Raw genomic sequence first — 18,969 nt, forward strand, 5'->3', positions numbered from 1 at the left:
AAGAGATGGAAAAAAGATTTGATTACATGATAGAGAAGTTAAAATCATTTGATATAAATTTGACAGATACTGAGCAGATATTGAAGTTGGAGGCTGCTTTACCTGCTGAATGGGATGATGTTTTAAAGGAGTTAAAACAAAAACCTAAATTCTCGAAATTGCATCCATCTGATTTCATCAATAAACTTCAAAAACGTTATTATAAAAATCTCGATGAAAAGAAGATATTGATGAATAGAATAAAAGAGAATCTAGAAAAACTGAATCTGGGAAATTTAGATAAAATCAATTTGGATGTGATTACTGAGATTGATAAGAGAATCTGTATATGTTATGGTGCAAAACATAACATGAGATATGATTATAAAAGAGGATGTTATATTGATGAAAATTTAAAACCTCTTGATTTTGTAAAAATTGTTTGTGCAGGTACATACAAGAAGGAAACAAAGGATACTCCAAAGAATGAAGAATTTGTAAAGTCTGAGTATTCAAGTTCTGCATCAGCATGCTCAAAATGCGACAACTTCAAGACGGATAATGACAAACTTGTCAAAGATGCGGAAAGTTTGGCATTAGAAATCAAGAAGTTGAGAGAAGAGAAGCAGGCTGATGAAAAACAGATTCTTTTGATTCAAGAAAGTTGTGAGAAGTTGAAGGCAGAAAATGACAAACTGTTGGGTGGTTTGGACAGTTTGACATTTGAAAACAGGAAGTTGAAAGAAAATATAAAGGTTTTTGAAAACAAACAGAAATCGTCAGAAGATGAGGATTTCTGGATCAAGCTTGAAAACAAAAACCTGAAAGCCAGTGAATCAAAATTTCAAGAACAGATAAAAATTTTGGAAAATGAAAAGACTGTTCTTGAAAACTTGAAAAATGAAAATGAAAATTCAATCAAGTCTCATCTTGAAAGAATATCTAAGCTTGAAGACGAAGCTAAGAGTTCAAGAATCAAGATTGATGAACTTGAAAAGAAATTGATCAGTTTTGCGACTAAATCTGACAAGTTGAATATTCCTTGTCCAAAACCGATCAATTCAGTTCCAATAAGTGACTGTGTCACAAACTTTGACTCTGTCAAAGTTGAAGATTGTGATGATGCATCCGATGATGAAAATGTTAAAAAAGAAAAACAAAAATCGTTTTTAAATTTGAAAGAAAAATTTCAGAAATCTGTTTTGCAATCGACCGAAAAAGGTGAATGTTCTAAGCAAAAGCCTTTGAGGAAGAAAGCAGAACAGAAACAAAAAGATAATAAAAGTTCATCGGATCGATCATCCAATCAAAAACAAAATTTACAAAAAATAAAAAATGAAAACTCAAAAAATGTTGGTAATAAGTGGTGCAGGTCGGACCACAGTGCTCAAAAGCCAAATCCAGCAAACTTGAGGAAAGAATATCACCAAGCCAGACAATGCTATGATTTGAGCGTTTGGTGTGAAGGTGGTATACGGTACGATAACAGAGTGTGTTACAGCTGCGGATATCATGGACACATTGCTGTTAACTGCCAGTACTGGAGATATGAGACCAGGAGATGCTTTAATTGCAACATTAAAGGTCACATTGCCAGAGATTGCCCAAGGAAATCTAGTGAAAGATTGAGGGTTAATTCTCAGAAAACGGCAAGGATTCCAGTCAAAGTCAAGCCCCAGGAACAGAAGGTTTTGAAACCTAAAGTTCAAGAACAGTCAATTCCGGAAAAGAAAGTCAAACTTTCACAGGGGCAGAAAGACAGACTGAGGAAAAAGAGGAAGAAGGCGAGAGAGTATCTCGAGAAAATTTTGTCCTCGGGTTCATCCGTTGGAAAGAATAATAGTTCTGATGAATCTACTCCTTCATCTGCAAAGTTGAGCAAAAAGAATTCATCAGATACAAATCTGAGGACAAAAGAGGAGAAGAAGAGAGAAAAGGTCGGCGATGAATCTGACAGATCAAAGTCGGACAAGCCACCTGCAGGCAATGATTCTGGTATGGTAAAACTAGAGGAGCCATTGGTAGAGGTAAAAGTTGAAGATTCTAGTTTAACAATGGATGAGAAAAATTTTCCACCATTGTTGAGCAAGAATTCAAAATCACCCAAGGTCAGTCAGGCTTGGGTGAAATTGTTTAAATAGAAAAACCTGACTTGCCGGAGATCCCAAGATGGTATCGTGGATCATGAATCGGCACATTTCTTGAGAAATTTCACTTTGGTGATTTTTCGATTTACATGTGGTAAATCAAGGACATTAATTTGTACTTGATTTTCTACTGATGGTTTATGATCAAACTGGAAATGATAAATCTTTAAAAGGTTTGAAGAAAACAAGATGATGAGATAACCCCAAATCTACAAATGGTTGGAACACAAACTAATTTTTCCGGGAAAACCATTTTGATTAAAACAAACTTAAGTGTTTTGAAATCATTATGGGAAAATAGTTTGTTGTGAGGGGGAGTTCTGATTGTTTTTGCACGAGAATGGTGAATTGAGGTAATTCACATAATGTTGTCAAGTTTCTTGTATAGTTTGTTTTCAATTTTTTTCTCAGAAAATCAAAATTGAAATATATTTTGATTTTAGGGGGAGTAAGAAAATTTTGAAAAATTTAAAAAAAATTGAAAAATGAAAATGAGTTTTGCTGCAAAAAGAGGAGATGATAGTACATCGGTGGACTATCACAGCATGCTAGAGATTTGTAAAGACAAAATTGTTTTTAAACGAGTCTTACTAATGATGTGTCAGTAGGCTTCACACAGTTAGTAAATTGTATTCGAGATATAAACATAAAATCAAAACTTACTTATTTTGTGGGGAACACTACTTGGATATATAGGTAACCCCTGAAATCTCGTTTGAAAGGTTTCTTATTCTGGAATACTAGGTTCTTGTACTCAAATGATGTCTGGGGTATTATTCCGGGACTTCTGCTGAACGGTAGTTCTGACCTAGTCCCTGGCTAATACTTTCTTCATATGCTTGAAACATAGCATAAAGCCCTCAGCTGATTAGACAATAAAATTGATGATCAGTTGTTGTAGCTGAAAAGATCCTCTAAAGGGGACCCACTGCTAAGTCGAAGCTGATATCTCTCTGCTGAACGGAAGTTCTGACCTGAGATCCCTCAGTTCTCGCATTTTTCCCCTAATTTATAAACAGATATCATTTGTAGTTATACTTACCTGTAGATCAGAATATTGGGATCTGGATACGGGAGCATATTCAAGAGGTGGGACACTCAAATAAGTTTAAGTGCTAATACATTAAATACGTATCTTGAATCAATTGAAAATTTGTGTAGAGGTTTAAGTGGACAACAATACTGACAATCAGAAGTAAATTTGTTTTTAACATTTGCTGATTAATCAAGATCAACGGTGTTGGTGATATGTCTCAAAAACCGATATGATCCTCTTGCACAATCTCTCAAAAATAGTGTTCATTTCTGTATTGTTCAAAATTCAAAAATCCAAAAATATTGTTTTTTTTTGTTTGATATTTGAAAACTTCAAAAAGATTTTCGACAACAGAGTGTGAAGAACTGATATTTGACATTTCAAGTGCTAAACATGTTGAACTTGTGGTTTGAGAGAGAGTGTTAAATTGTGAAGATTTGAAATGCAAATTTGGTTCATTAACTTGATGAATAAGTTGAATGGTAACCTACAGTTTGATCTTCATAATTTTTCTTATATGATTTGCTGATTCATTAAGTTGAATTGCAAATTGTATTAGTTTGTAATAGTATGGTTGAGTTTTGCAGGTTTCTGATCCTGTTGCTACGAATAGCCAGGAGATACATCAGAACCAGAGGAGAGCAAAAAACAGAGAAAGCCAGGAGTTGATTTCAATGGTGATAACGATTTCCAGACAGAGATCCCAGCATGATGATAGGGGGAGTCTGATGAAAGTTAGAGCCAGAGAATGATCCAGGCATGTGATACCAAGAAGAAATTCTTGAAGAAAATTTGATTCCAGGCAGAGTTCCTGAAGAAGACCGAACAAGAGTGAAGAGCTGGAAATGATCAAAGACTCTCACTGAAGATTCCGTCAACATTCAAGGGGGAGTCTGTTGGTGCAGTTGTCTGTCGACTACATCTTAGTTCGAGTCTTAGGACAGGGTTGTTCGTATTGTATATGTGTTTAGAGTTTTAGGGCCACTTATAGGGTAAATGTGTCGGACCGCTTTTGTGACATTTAAGTGGACCGCCCATATGTCAACTGGTAGGTTCGCTCATATGGACATGTCCATATGAGTGGTTCCTGACTCCTATATATAGGTGTCATATGGGTGGTTCCAGAAGATAGAGAAGTGTGTGTTTTTCAAGGTGTAAAGGCGAAGCCCTGTCCGTTTGTCTCCTCGAGCTTGTAATCAGTCAGTGAATCAATAAAGGAGACGTTAAAGTGTGAAATCAAGCTTTACGAAGACTAATTCAATGAATTCCGCCTCTGAACTAGTCTAAGTGCTCTTCTGATCGACTCATCGGGTCAGCAAACGATCCTACACCGGCAACCAATCGGTATATGATGGGACTTAATGATAGAAATTAGTGTAATAACCAACATCCCAATAACCCGACGTTCCTCCTCGGAACGATTTCCAGATGTCCCTCCCCGGGACGCAAGCTTGGAAAAAGAGCAGTGAACTCACCTTAGGTTTGCTCGGTATGTTACGTTACTTTACCCCTTCCCAGTTGGCCAACCAAACCCTACTGTGGTTACCAAACAATATCAGTTACACAAATATTCACGTCTCATATTTGCACACAGTAAATCATGTATTGTTACACAGATTGCTTTCACTGCGAAGATCACCATAGCATGTATCAAGTACTCGATTCTCATTCAAGTCCACATCACATGTGAACGTCACAAATCAATACATAACAGATGCATGTTCTACCCACACAGAACAAGTCAGGTTTCTCATTCTTAACAATATTGTTATCATGCAACAACTAGTATTTGTAAACACAAGTATACATCCTCACATACACCTTAAACTGTTTACTATACTGTCTACTTGCACGACGAAGAAACCAGGCAACGAAACACCACCATGTTTCGTCAGGATTACTTATGATGAAACACCATTAAGGTTCGTCGAGGTCAGTTAACAGGGCCTTGGTCACATAACATCAATTCCATATTTTTCAGCATAATCAAAGGGTCAAGCGACGGTTACACTATGATGTTCTTATCAATCTTAATCGCATAACAGTTACACATCAGCGAATCAATGGGTCAAACAACAGTCAGTGCACTCATTCAAGCAAACCCTAATTATCCTCACTGTTTCATTGCATCAAAACTAATAAACCCTAAGATTAACATCGACATATAGTAGCATGGACCCAAACATGAAAACAAACATTGACGAAAACCTGTTACCGATTCATGATAACAACTTTGCTAACTCTGCAAAGTATGAAATCCTAAGTCATCATATGTAATCATCTCAATCATCACCCATTCAAACATCAAATACACTACACATCGAATCATACAATTGGTTGCAATCATCATCCACTTCTCAATTAACGTGTATCCCTAATACTCATACAACTTATCGCTACACAAGATCACATATCAAACATAAATCCAATAAACGAGTCAAAGCACTAACCTTGATATAAGATAAAACAGCAGTGCATAAGATTGGAGGGTTTCGAATGGGGGTGGAAGACTGCCGTCAGTCGTTAATAACCTCAATGTGGTGTGCTCATGGGTGGAGTGTCGAAACCCTATTTCTAATATAAAAGGTTATAGTGAACTGGGCCCAACTAGGCTTCTACATAATATGGGCCGAGAATCCCTTTCAGCGAAAGATGCTTATGGATGAAACACATATTTCGTCGGGCACCAAGATGACGAAGATCATCTTTCGTCATGAAGCATTTTTCGTCGGGTTTGATGTCGACAAAGGACTTTCTTCGTCGAGGGTTTATGTTGAGGAACCTTAGTTTTGAAACATACACAAAACAACCATACATAACAACACCATAATCATTTATCAACATGTAACATTATTCAGTCACACAAACTACACATGCCATTATACAAAGCAAAATGTTAAAACAAGATTACGAACAAGATAAGCATAGGCAAGGATCTTGGATTCTCGGGTTGTCACATCATCCCCAACTTGAAAGAAATTTCGTCTGGAAATTTGATAAGTAAACCAAATGTGACACGGTAAACCAAAAGTAATACAAAGCGGCAACGTGTTAGATTAGGATGACTATGGATTTTCCTCGGGTGCCACATCATCCCCAACTTGAAAGGGAATTTTGTCCCGAAATTCGCCAATGATATCAGAAGTTGATGCAACCATTTGAACAACTGAGGATGCTAGAGCTTACTCCTATCATTGCGTTCCTACGTGAACTCCGGTCCACGTCTTGAGTTCCTACGAACTCTCACGATTGGAATTCGACCATGCTAACGAATCTTGACGTCCTGGTCCAAGATTTCAGTAGATTCCTCTAATAAGGGTATCACAAGCGTTTCATCGGACAAACACTGTCTTAGACATAAATGACATCATGTACGTTACCCAATTCGTCAGGTAACTCGAGTTTGTGAGCTATGTCACCGATTCATTCCAGAAATCCTGAATGTCCCCACGCATCGTAAACTAAGCTTGCCACGTTTCCCAAAGCGCACCGCACCCTCCCAGGGTGAGACTTCCAACATGATACGATCTCCTACAGCGATCTTCCAGGGTTTCCCTAGCTTGTCAGCTTCCCTGACGGTCACGCGTTGCTGCCAAACGACTCCCAATCCAACCGATCTTCTCAGAGATTTCAGTACAAGTCCTGGACCTGTGACTAGGTTGTCACCCATCTTAGTCCAACAAGGGGATTGGCATTATCGTCCATGCAATGCCTCAAACAAAGCTGTCTAAATACTAGAATGGTACTGCTGCAGTAGAACTCAACCAAAGGTAATTATCCTTCCAATTCTTACTAAAGTCGATCACACACATGCTCGCAGCATGTCCTTGAGTGTCTGGATGGTTCTTTTACTCTAACCATCTGTCCCATGATGACAAGTAATGCTCATGCCTAGACGTGAGCCAAGAGTGTTGTGTAGTGCCTGTTATAAATCAAGTATAGTTCAAATTCAGAGGTAACCTTGTGCCTAAAAGCCGCCTCTCTCAGAGGAATATTCACAAGTTGTGACGACTTGTCAGTTTCCTTGATTGCAATAGAGTGTGCTGGTTACGTGAGACAACCAACGATCACTCGGATGATATCGGTTTCGTTCTGAGATTTAGGTAGGCCAGCGACAAAATCCACGGCTGTCTGTTCCAATCTCCGAATAGGTGTTTCTGATTACTGACACAAACCAAAAGGTTTCTGATGTCCCACCTTGATTTTCACACAAGTCAAACGTCATTCTCATGCTTCGTTGTGTAGGCCTTCAAGCCCAGTTGCCAGTATAAGATCCTTCGATCCTAGTATATTCCATCAAAATTCAGATGACTAGAATATCGAGGCTGATGTGCTTCGCTCAACACAAGTCTCCTACGATTGCTGTATAGTGGGATCCTTATTCGTTCCATGAAGTAGCGGGTATCGTCCGACTTGCCAAAAGTTGCTCTTCCATGCCCCGCATGGACCCAGCTTGAAAATTTCTTCCCTCAGTGCTTCAGGTTGAACAACGCGTATCTGATTGGGTCGGTTAGAGTCGCTGGTAAGCTGCATGCTCATATGTGTTTAAGTTCCATAGCCGTAACCGCTCGAGAGTTCCATCCAGCGATGCCATCACGTGCTCTAGTTCTTTCGAAACAAGGGTACACAGGAGGTTCTTGTGATCGGTCTAGGTAGTGCATTTGGTATCGTCCAAGTAATGCCTCCAATTTTAAATCCAAAGACCACGGTTTTCACCGCAGTTTGTGACTCATGGCATTCTTCTCGTGACTCCACTATGTAAGCCATCACCATCTCGTGTTGCATCGGCGTGTAACTGGGACTCTGATTCGAACCATCATGGTATACCACTAAATCACCCGTACCCTTGGGTAAAGACAATACTCAGTATGTCACACCCCCAAAATACCACATGCGGAAAACACCGCGGGACATGTGACGTAGCAGGATCCAAGCAACCAATCACATTGAACTACACATAGTATTTAATAAAACATTCCATTCATTTCAAATGTAAATCCAAAGTAGAAGTTAAACCAAAGTAGGTATTCAGCGGAAGCATAATGTAAATTGTAAGTTAATTGTTTCAAAACAATGGTTCATGATCAACAAGCAAATATCCAAAAGTCTCGATCCATGACCACTCCAGCACTCCCAGATAGCAAGTCCATAATCAACATTCTAACGACCTACAAGCATGCAGACAAGTGTGTTAGACGACGCTGGTGAGTTAAAAGTTTTGTTAACGCGTTTAGTTACCAGTTGTGTGTATAAAACAGTTCAACAGTTTGATTTGATGTTGTTATTAACTCGATTACCGCAAATGGCTACAAGATGTGTTTGCCCAACCCCAATGCCTCTATCAAAGCATTGGTCAAGTGGTCAAGGTAATTAGTTCACGACCGTCCTCCCCGGTACGGTGTGAGGGTGCCAATCCTAATAGCGCTATCAACTAAATACCTAGTTGCCTCCCCGACAACAATCGGTAGATGTAAGGGGTCTTATACGATATAAACTGAGTAATAACAGACATCCCATTAACCCGACGTCCTCCCCGGAACAATTACCAGATATCCCTCGCCGGGATGCATGCTTGGAAAAGAGAAGTGAACTCACCTTAGTTTGCTCGGTTTGATATTATACTTCTAATGTTCGTTAACTGTTAGGTCTGTTACACGCGACCTAGGGTATAACAGATATAAGTATATGTATGTAGGGTCATGCAACACCCTAAGTATGTCCAAACAACAGTATTCCATGTAATGCAATGTATAAATATATAAATTCTTAGATCTTCCGTATGTGTATTAATGAGAATTCATCAAACCAGAATTATATTCACCTAATATGAATTCCAAACCCCACTTATATATTTTCGAACAAGTTGGGTGTTACAACCAACAGTCATGTTTGTGAATATAATAACCCACCACATAATCCCCCTTTATATTATTAGTTCGGTCCTTAGTGTCAAAACAAAAGAAGTTTCGGTCCAATTAGATGACTCTTGGCCCACTCATATTTCAAATCCCATGTGCACGTTTAGAATTTTTAACATTCTGACATCTCCAATTCGGAACATTCAGAATATGGGATTACTCTCTTTACTTTTATTTTGTAAACTCTGAAGATGGCACTCACAAAACTCAAGACACTTTCACCATATTAAACTCGGACCTGTACTCGGAACATGTTTCCTTTTTATAAAACTCGGACCTTTTATTTACATACATATATAAAGTCGGACCATATACAAAACAATAAACTCGGAGCTTATTCAAATCACTAAACTCGGACATTATACAAAACCATAAACTCGGACTAGTTGTAAACCACTAAACTCGGACTCATCAAAAACCAATAAACTCCACACTATGAATCATATTAAACTCGGATCATGCAACTTAACAAACTCGGATTCAGGGTTTTCATTGTCAAAACCGGACTCAAGGAGTCCTTATAATGAATCCAGACTTGATGTTCTTTAATAAACTCAGAGGCAAGTGTCATGTTACAAACTCGGATTTGTGACTTCACAAAATCCTGACACTTAACCCCGGATTAACAACATGCGTGATTTCCAAAACCAATTTACAGTCTTCAATGGAACAGTTACAGGTTACGATCAAAACCCTATTTTCATTCATTGGCAATGCTGTAATCTAATCAACGGTCAAACACTTCTAACATATCAGGCATCTTAATGTCAGGCAAGTGATTACACAACTATTCACAAACCATTTCACAATAATCAGGATGATCAATAAACACAAAACCATTGTTTGGAGAACTAGGGTTTGCGTGAATCAAATAATCAAGGATTAGCAACATACAATCATTAAACATTTACCTTAGATTGATTCTAGATGATTGGAAGATCAAGATTGATGAAAGAGAACTTGTGCAGCCAAGAATGATGAGAGAAATGGTTGTAGAAGGTGACTAGAGAGAATGATTTGAACTGCCGTAGAATGATTTGTGAGGGAGATTTTAGGGTTAGGAGTTATTAAGGTTTCACTAACTACTCTACTCACCCCTAAGTATCATCTTTTACATAAAACACACACACCACATATAATTTACAGTTAAGGCACAAAGTTCTCGTGTTAGTCAAATAATGCATAAACACACCACATATAATTTACAGTTAAGGCACAAAGTTCTCGTGTTAGTCAAATAATGCATAAAGTAATGCATAGTTCCATGCAATGCTAAAGATTGTGCGACCAAATTAATTGTGTTAAGTTAAAGCATTAACCTGAAGTTGCGGGTTGTCACATCATCCCCAACTTGAAAGAAATTTCGTCCCGAAATTTGATAAGCAGCCCAAAACAGCAAGACGGTAACTCAGGATGACTGGGGATTTTTCGTGATTACCACATCATCCCCAACTTGAATGGGAATTTCGTCCCGAACTTCACTAGTTGCATTAGATCTAGATTTGCCAGCTTGGACTTGTCCTCTGGGAATAAATGTGGGTACTTGAGCTTCATCTGATCCTCGCGTTCCCACGTGAACTCCGGTCCACGCCTTGAGTTCCAACGAACTCTCACAATTGGAATACGACTGTGCTTACGGACTTTGACCTCCCGGTCCATGATTTCAATAGGTCCCTCGACAAATTGCAACTTGTCGTCGATTTTCAGCTCCTGAAATGGTACTACCAGTGTTTCATCCGATAAACAATTCTTTAACTGGGATACATGGAAGACATCACGAACGTTACCCAACTCAGTAGGTAACTCCAGCTTGTAGGCCACTTTACCAATTTGTTCCAAAATCTTAAACGGCCCAACATATCGAGGGTTAAGCTTGCCGCATTTCCCAAAACGCACTACACCCTTCCAGGGCGAGACCTTCAACATAACACGATCATTAACTTCAAATTCCAAATGTTTTCTACGCTTATCAGCGTAGCTTTTCTGACGGTCGCGCGCTGCTGCCATCCTATTCCTGATCTGTACAATCTTTTCTGAAGTTTCCAACACAAGCTCAGGGCCTGTGACCTGGCTTTCACCCAACTCAGCCCAACAGAGAGGTGAACGACATTTTCATCCGTACAATGCTTCGAATGGGGCTGCCTGAATGCTAGTTTGGTAACTGTTGTTGTAGGAGAACTCGATCAACGACAAGTGTTTCTCCCAACCCTTGCCAAAATCAATCACACATGCTCGCAGCATGTCTTCAAGTGTCTGGATGGTTCGTTCACTTTGACCATCCGTTTGCGGGTGATAAGCAGTGCTCATATCAAGACGCGAGCCGAATGATTTGTGCATCGACTGCCACAAATCTGAGATGAAATGCGGGTCACGGTCAGAGATAATGGAAGTTGGCACCCCGTGCCTAGAAACCACCTCCTTGAGGTATACAGCAGCTAGTTGCGAGAACTTATCCTTTTCCTTGATTGCTAGAAAGTGCGCTGACTTCGTGAGACGGTCAACGATCACCCAGATGGTATCGTTCTCGTTTTGAGTTCTAGGTAGCCCAGTGACAAAATCCATGGCAATCTGCTCCCACTTCCACATGGGTATTTCTGGTTGTTGCAGCAAGCCAGACGGTTTATGATATTCCACTTTAACTTTCGAGCAGGTCAAGCACTTACTCACATACGTCGCGATGTGAGCTTTCATCTTCGGCCACCAATACATGACCTTGAGATCCTGATACATCTTATCCGATCCTGGATGCACAGAGTATCGAGACTTGTGCGCTTCATCCATCACAAGTTCTCTAAGATTACCAAACAAAGGGATCCATACACGCTCCAGGAAGTAGAGAATACCATCCGATCTCTCTACAAGTTGTTTCTCCATGTCCCTTAAGTATTCTGCTTCAATGTTTTCCTCTTTTAAGGCTTCGGTTTGTGCAGCGAGAATCTGATCAGGTAGGTTAGAATGAATGGTAAGCTGCAAGGCGCGAACACGTTTGGGTTTCGATTCTTTGTGACTGAGAGCGTCAGCTACAACATTGGCCTTACCCGGGTGATACTTGATTACACAATCATAATCGTTTAGAAGTTCTACCCAACGACGCTGTCGCATATTCAATTCCTTCTGGTCGAAAATATATTGAAGGCTTCTGTGATCGGTGTAGATAGTGCATTTGGTACTGTACAGATAGTGCCTCCAGATCTTCAACGCGAACACTACGGCCCCCAACTCCAAGTCATGAGTCGTGTAGTTCTTCTCATGAACCTTCAATTGTCGGGAAGCATAAGCTATCACATTGTTGCATCGCATCAGTACGCAACCCAGACCCTGTATGGAAGCATCACAGTATACTACAAAGTCTTCTGTACCTTCAGGTAAAGACAAGATCAGTGCACCGCAGAGTTTCTGTTTTAATAACTGGAATGCCTCTTCTTGTTTCGTTCCCCATGAGTATACTACGCCCTTCTGTGTTAATGAAGTAAGAGGTTGAGCGATCTTCAAAAAATCCTTGATAAATCTCCGATAATACCCAGCGAGACCAAGAAATTGTCGCACCTCAGAAGGAGTCTTTGGTGCCGCCCAATTCTTAACAGCGTCAACTTTGGCAGGATCCACGTGTATCCCCAATTCATTCACTATATGGCCAAGGAAGTGTACCTCTCGAATCCAGAAGTCACACTTAGAAAACTTTGCGTAGAGTTGTTCCTTCCTCAGAAGTTCCAAAATAAGACGCAGCTGCCGCTTGTGGTCTTCCTTGCTCTTCGAGTAGATGAGAATGTCGTCAATAAACACAATAATGGCCAAGGAAGTGTACCTCTCGAATCCAGAGGTCACACTTAGAAAACTTTGCGTAGAGTTGTTCCTTCCTCAGAAGTTCCAAAATAAGACGCAGGTGCCGCTCATGGTTTACCTTGCTCATCGAGTAGATGAGAATGTCGTCAATCAACACAATAACGAAGTCGTCGAGGTATGGTTTGCATACATGGTTCATGAGATCCATGAAGACCGCTGGCGCGTTAGTCAACCCAAACAGCATAACTGAAAACTCATAATGCCCATACCGCGTTCGGAAAGCCGTTTTTGGAACATCCTCCTCTCGGACTCTCACCTGATGATAGCCCGATCTTCAGTCAATCTTTGAATAGAAACTTGACCCTTGCAATTGGTCAAATAGGTCGTTGATGCGTGGCAATGGATAACGGTTCTTGACAGTCACCTTGTTGAGTTCCCGATAATCAATGCACATGCGAAAGGACCCGTCTTTCTTCTTTACAAACAAAACTGGGGCTCCCCAAGGCGAAGAACTGGGTCGAATAAAGCCCCTATCCAGTAACTCTTGCAGTTGATTAGACAACTCCTTCAACTCTCCAGGTGCTAAACGGTAAGGCGCACGAGCTATCGGGGCTGCTCCTGGTGCAAGATCAATCTGAAATTCCACTTGACGGTGAGGAGGTAAACCAGGAAGTTCCTCAGGAAATACATCGACAAATTCACGTACAATGAGCAGATCCTCGATCTTTCTTTCTTCAGATGGAGTATCAGTAACTAGTGCTAGTACTGCAGGATACCCTTTTCGTAGGCACTTCTGCGCTTGCATAGCCGAGATAATACCAACCATCGTCCCACTACGATGCCCTTGAACCGATAATGACTCTCCACCAGGGAGAGGGATACGTACAATCTTCTCCTTGCATAGAATCTTAGCTTGATGTTTGGACAACCAATCCATACCGACTACTATATCAAAGCTACCGAGGGTAACAGGAAGGAGATCAATATCAAACACTTGACCCACGAGATCTAGTTTACACCCAAAAAGAACATGTGACACTTCTATCATTTTTCCATCGGCTAATTCTACTACATGCTTAATCTCTAAAGGTGTTGGAGTTAACCCTAATCGCTGACTAAACTCTAGGGACACATAACTCCAATCGGCACCGGAATCAAATAACACAGAAGCAATAAGATTGTTCACAGAAAACGTACCAGTCACGACATTGCCATCGTTCTTAGCATCACCAGGACCAATCGTGAATACCCTTCCACGAGCACCATTGCCCCCATTGTTGCCGTTGTTGTTGTTTCCAGCATTGTCGTTATTGTTCTGGCGGTTGTTGTCATTGGCATTCTGATTCAACTGAGGGCAATCCCGCTTAAAGTGGCCCTCATCCCCACACTGGAAACACCCCTTCTTAAAGCCCTGGTTCTGATGGGGTTGTTGCTTTTGCTGTCACTGATACTGCTAATTTTGCTGTTGCTGCTTTGGCTGCGGGGCTCTACAGCCTTTGGCCTCATGGCCCACTTGCTCGCACCTACGGCAAGCCCAGACACACTGCCCGTAGTGATGATAGCCACACTTGTTGCACTGTGGCTTCTTCCCAACATAGGAGCCCTGATTTTGATTGCTGCCCTGGCCTTGGTTAACTAAAGACGACTGGCTGAAATTGCGGTTGTTGCTGTTGTCAGGCCTTTTCTGGGATTGACTCGCACTGGTCGCTTTGTCAGTATCGTTCCACTTGCGTTTGTTATCGCTAGCGGGTGTAGTAGCTGTGGTTGTAGCAGCAGTAGTGGCCGAAACGCGCGGTGGTAGAGAACCATTCTCCACCTCCTGATCGGTGATTTTGTGAGCCAACCGAACAATCTGGGGTAAGTTGTTGAGGTTCGCTGCAGTAACCAAACCCTTCACTCGTGGAGCTAATCCCTTGATGAACAGTTCTATTCTCCGGTGTGGAGGTCGGGACAAGTTCGGGCACATGATAGCTAACTCGTGAGACCGTTTCACGTATGCTTCGATCTCAGATCCCACCATCTTAAGATCATAATATTTGTTCTCTAGTTTCTGGATCTCATCTCGAGGACAATACTCCTCCCTTATCAACTCCTTAAAATCGTCCCAAGTAGTGGCGTTTGCCTCCTCATTGCCCAACATCTAAAGCTGGGCATTCCACCATGTCAGGGCACCATCCTCAAGTGTGCTCGTAACATACTTCACTCTATCCCCAGCAGGACAGTTACACATTGAAAATACCGATTCTGCCTTCTCAAACCATCGCAGGAGTCCTACAGCCCCTTCAGTCCCACTAAAGGTCTGTGGCTTACAATCCATGAACATCTTGAACGTACAAGCAGGTGGATTGTTTTGGTTCTACGCTTGCTGACCTAATGGACGAAAGAAAACACATTACAGAGGTAAGAGTCGTGTACGCGACACAAGAACAAAAGGTAATTGGCACATATCGTACCAGCTTGGTAGGCTGCCAAAGCCTCAGCCACACGTGTGTTGATTAAGTTTGTCAGCTCAGCTTGGGTCATCGCGATGTGACCACGTCCATGACCTCGTCCACTCATGATTCTATAAAAGGGAAGGGAACAAATTTAGGAGTCGAGGTGTAGTAAGAGTCAAGTATCACGTTAAAATCTACAAACTACCAAGTTTTCACGCAATAGGGCAGAACCCTTCTCGCACTCGTTAAGCTTCACTGGGACTTACATGCACCTCACGTTATTATTATGTGTGCACCCATAATAATAAGGCAATTTTCATGCTCAACTCAGTGTCTCTTAACTTGCGCTAAAAGTTTCCCCCGCATTCAAGTAGCAAAACAGAGGGTATTACAGGATTACGAATCACAAAAGTCGAAGAGTAGTGTCACACTATCAAATCACCATGGTATCTAGTATGTCGTTTCATGCACACTGTGAGTGTGTTACTACTAAACAAGTAATGCGTAAAGTAAACAGACGACGAACCTTGCAATCTGGAGCTGAGTGTCATGGTCGATGTTTGAAGTTGTTCGGTTATAGTCTGGTTTTATAAAGCGCTCTAAAACCTAGTTCACTATAACTAGTGACTCTGATACCAAACTGTCACACCCCCAAAATACCACATGCGGAAAACACCGCGGGACGTGTGACGTACTAGGATCCAAGCCACCAATCAGATTGAACTACACATAGTATTTAATAAAACATTCCATTCATTTCAAATATAAATCCAAAGTAGAAGTTAAACAAAGTAGGTATTCAGCGGAAGCATAATGTAAATTGTAAGTTAATTGTTTCAAAACAATGTTCATGATCAACAAGCAAATATCCAAAAGTCTCGATCCATGACCACTCTAGCACTCCGAGATAGCAAGTCCATAATCAACATTCTAACGACCTGCAAGCATGCAAACAAGTGTGTCAGAGGACGCTGGTGAGTTCAAAGTTTTGTTAACGCGTTTAGTTACAGTTGTGTGTATAAAACAGTTCAACAGTTTGATTTGATGTTGTTATTAACTCGATTACCGCAAATGGCTACAAGATGTGTTTGCCCAACCCCAATGCCTCTATCAAAGCATTGGTCAAGTGGTCAAGGTAATTAGTTCACGCCCGTCCTCCCCGGTACAGTGTGAGGGTGCCAATCCTAATAACGCTATCAACTAAATACCTCGTTGCCTCCCCAGCAACAATCGGTAGATGTAAGGGGTCTTATATGATAGAAACTGAGTAATAACAGACATCCCATTAACCCGACGTTCCTCCCTGGAACAATTACCAGATATCCCTCCCTGGGATGCATGCTTGGAAAAGAGCAGTGAACTCACCTTAGTTTGCTCGGTTTGATATTATACTTCTAATGTACGTTAACTGTTAGGCCCGTTACACCCGACCTAGGGTATAATAGGTATAAGTATACATATGCAGGGTCATGCAACACCCTAAGTATGTCCAAACAACGGTATTCCATGTAATGCAATGTATAAATATATAAATTCTTAGATCTTCCATATGTGTATTAATGAGAATTCATCAAACCAGAATTATGTTCACCTAATATGAATTCCAAACCCCACTTATGTATTTTCGAACAAGTTGGGTGTTACAACCAACAGGCATGTTTGTGAATATAATTACCCACCACATAATCCCCCTTTATATTATTATTTCGGTCCTTAGTGTCAAAACAAAAGAAGTTTCGGTTCAATTAGATGACTCTTGGCCCACTCATATTTCAAATCCCATGTGCACTTTTAGAATTTTTAACATTCTGACATCTCCAATTCGGAACATTCAGAATATGGGATTACTCTCTTCATGGATATAACTGGGGCTCCCCAAAGCGAAAAACTAGGTCCGACAACTCCTGTCCATTAGTTCCTGTAGTTGATTAGACAGTTCTTGCAACCATCCTGGTGCAAGATGTTAAGAAGTACAAGTAATCAGGACTACCTCTGGCGTGAGATCAAGCTGAGATTCTGCCTAACAGTTGTGGAAGTAAACCTGAAAGTTCCTCAGGTAGCTCATCGAAAGAATTCACAAACAATTGATGAATTCTCGATCCTCTTTTCCCTAACATTAACATCAATAACGGTTGCTAACATAATGGGGTATTCCCTCCGTAGACACTTCTGGGCCTTCATAGCTGAAATGGCGCTAACATTTGCGCCACTCTGACGCTTTTAGAACAGATAACGATTTTACACTAGGAAGAAGGATACGCAAAATTTTCTTCTCACAGGGTATATCCGCGCAATCTCTGGATAACCAATCCACACTAACTACTGCATCGACACCATCAAGGATAGCAGAAGAAAGGTCGATGTCGAACACTTGTCCCACAAGGTTGAGTTTGCATCCCAACAAGCATATGAGGTTTCAATTGTCTTGCCATCAGTCGATCCCACAGCAGGTTCAGATTCTGGAAGCATCAGGGTTAAACAGAACAGTGACGAAGCGATTAGCTACTCATACTAGCTACCATGTTGTTATTACGCCTGGCGTCGCTCACGCAAATCCTAAATGCCCTTCCGCAAGCACCACTACCAGTGTTGTTACGGTCACGCGAATTCCCAACACTGTCATCGTTCCCTTGGTTGTTGACATTTTGACTTAATAACAGTCAATCCCTGTCGAAGTTACCTTTGTTTCCATACGGTAGGCTACGATTACGAGTACCTTGATATCGCCATGACTGTTGCCTCTAATGCCGTTGCTTGAAACGGAGCCCTACGATTTTTCACCAACAGGGTCCATCTTGTCACATTCCGTGCCACGTCCTAAAGCGCTACTCATCATGCTGGCAGTTACACATTCCACACCATGGTCAATTGTCATCGTTCATATCCCGATTGATTCGTAAGAGTTGACTCCCATAAGTCGCTTACTAGGGTTAAGGATTCAATTGAAGCCAATTTGTCGGTGTTCGTTGCCGGTAATCAGGATCGTCCTAATAATGAAGTCGGTACGGTGTTACGCTCATCCCCTTGGCCATCGATCTTGCAAGTTGATTGGGTAATACATGGTATATTATGAGAGTGTTGTAGAAGTGATCGCACTTCGGGATCTAAGGCATCAATACGTTAAGTTCTAGCAAACAAAGAAAAGTGAGAAAGGTATAGACTAATCATTCGACGCTGCGACATCCAACTCAGAGACGTTCGTACTAGCAACCAACATTCTACACAGTTCGTCAGACGTCCAGATGCGTGTTCAGGTAATACTCGATAGCTTCGAGATTCGTAAGGACTTAGTGAGGAGTGAAAAGATCACGTTTGAGTAGGAGACAATTACTGCTATGACTCCTATAGACTAGTTATGTTTCTCATTGATCGAATAACGGAACAGAACCCCTTTGTCACTTGTTAAGCCTCACTGGGACTCACATGCACCCCTCATTATTATTATGTGTGCACCCACAATAATATTGTGATCTGCATGCTCATCTCAGTTCCTCCTAACTTATGTCAAAAGGTTCCTCAGACTCAGATGTCAAACGGGGATTGTCAAAATGATAAAATCACAGAATTCCAAAGACTATGACATACTACCAACACATCATAATGTAAGCGAGCAGTTCTTGTAATCATGCTATAGTGACAAGTGTGTGTCCGTATGCTACATCATAAACAAG

Source organism: Helianthus annuus, chromosome 12 (genome assembly GCF_002127325.2).
Source record: "Helianthus annuus cultivar XRQ/B chromosome 12, HanXRQr2.0-SUNRISE, whole genome shotgun sequence".
NCBI classification, from domain to species: Eukaryota; Viridiplantae; Streptophyta; class Magnoliopsida; order Asterales; family Asteraceae; genus Helianthus; species Helianthus annuus.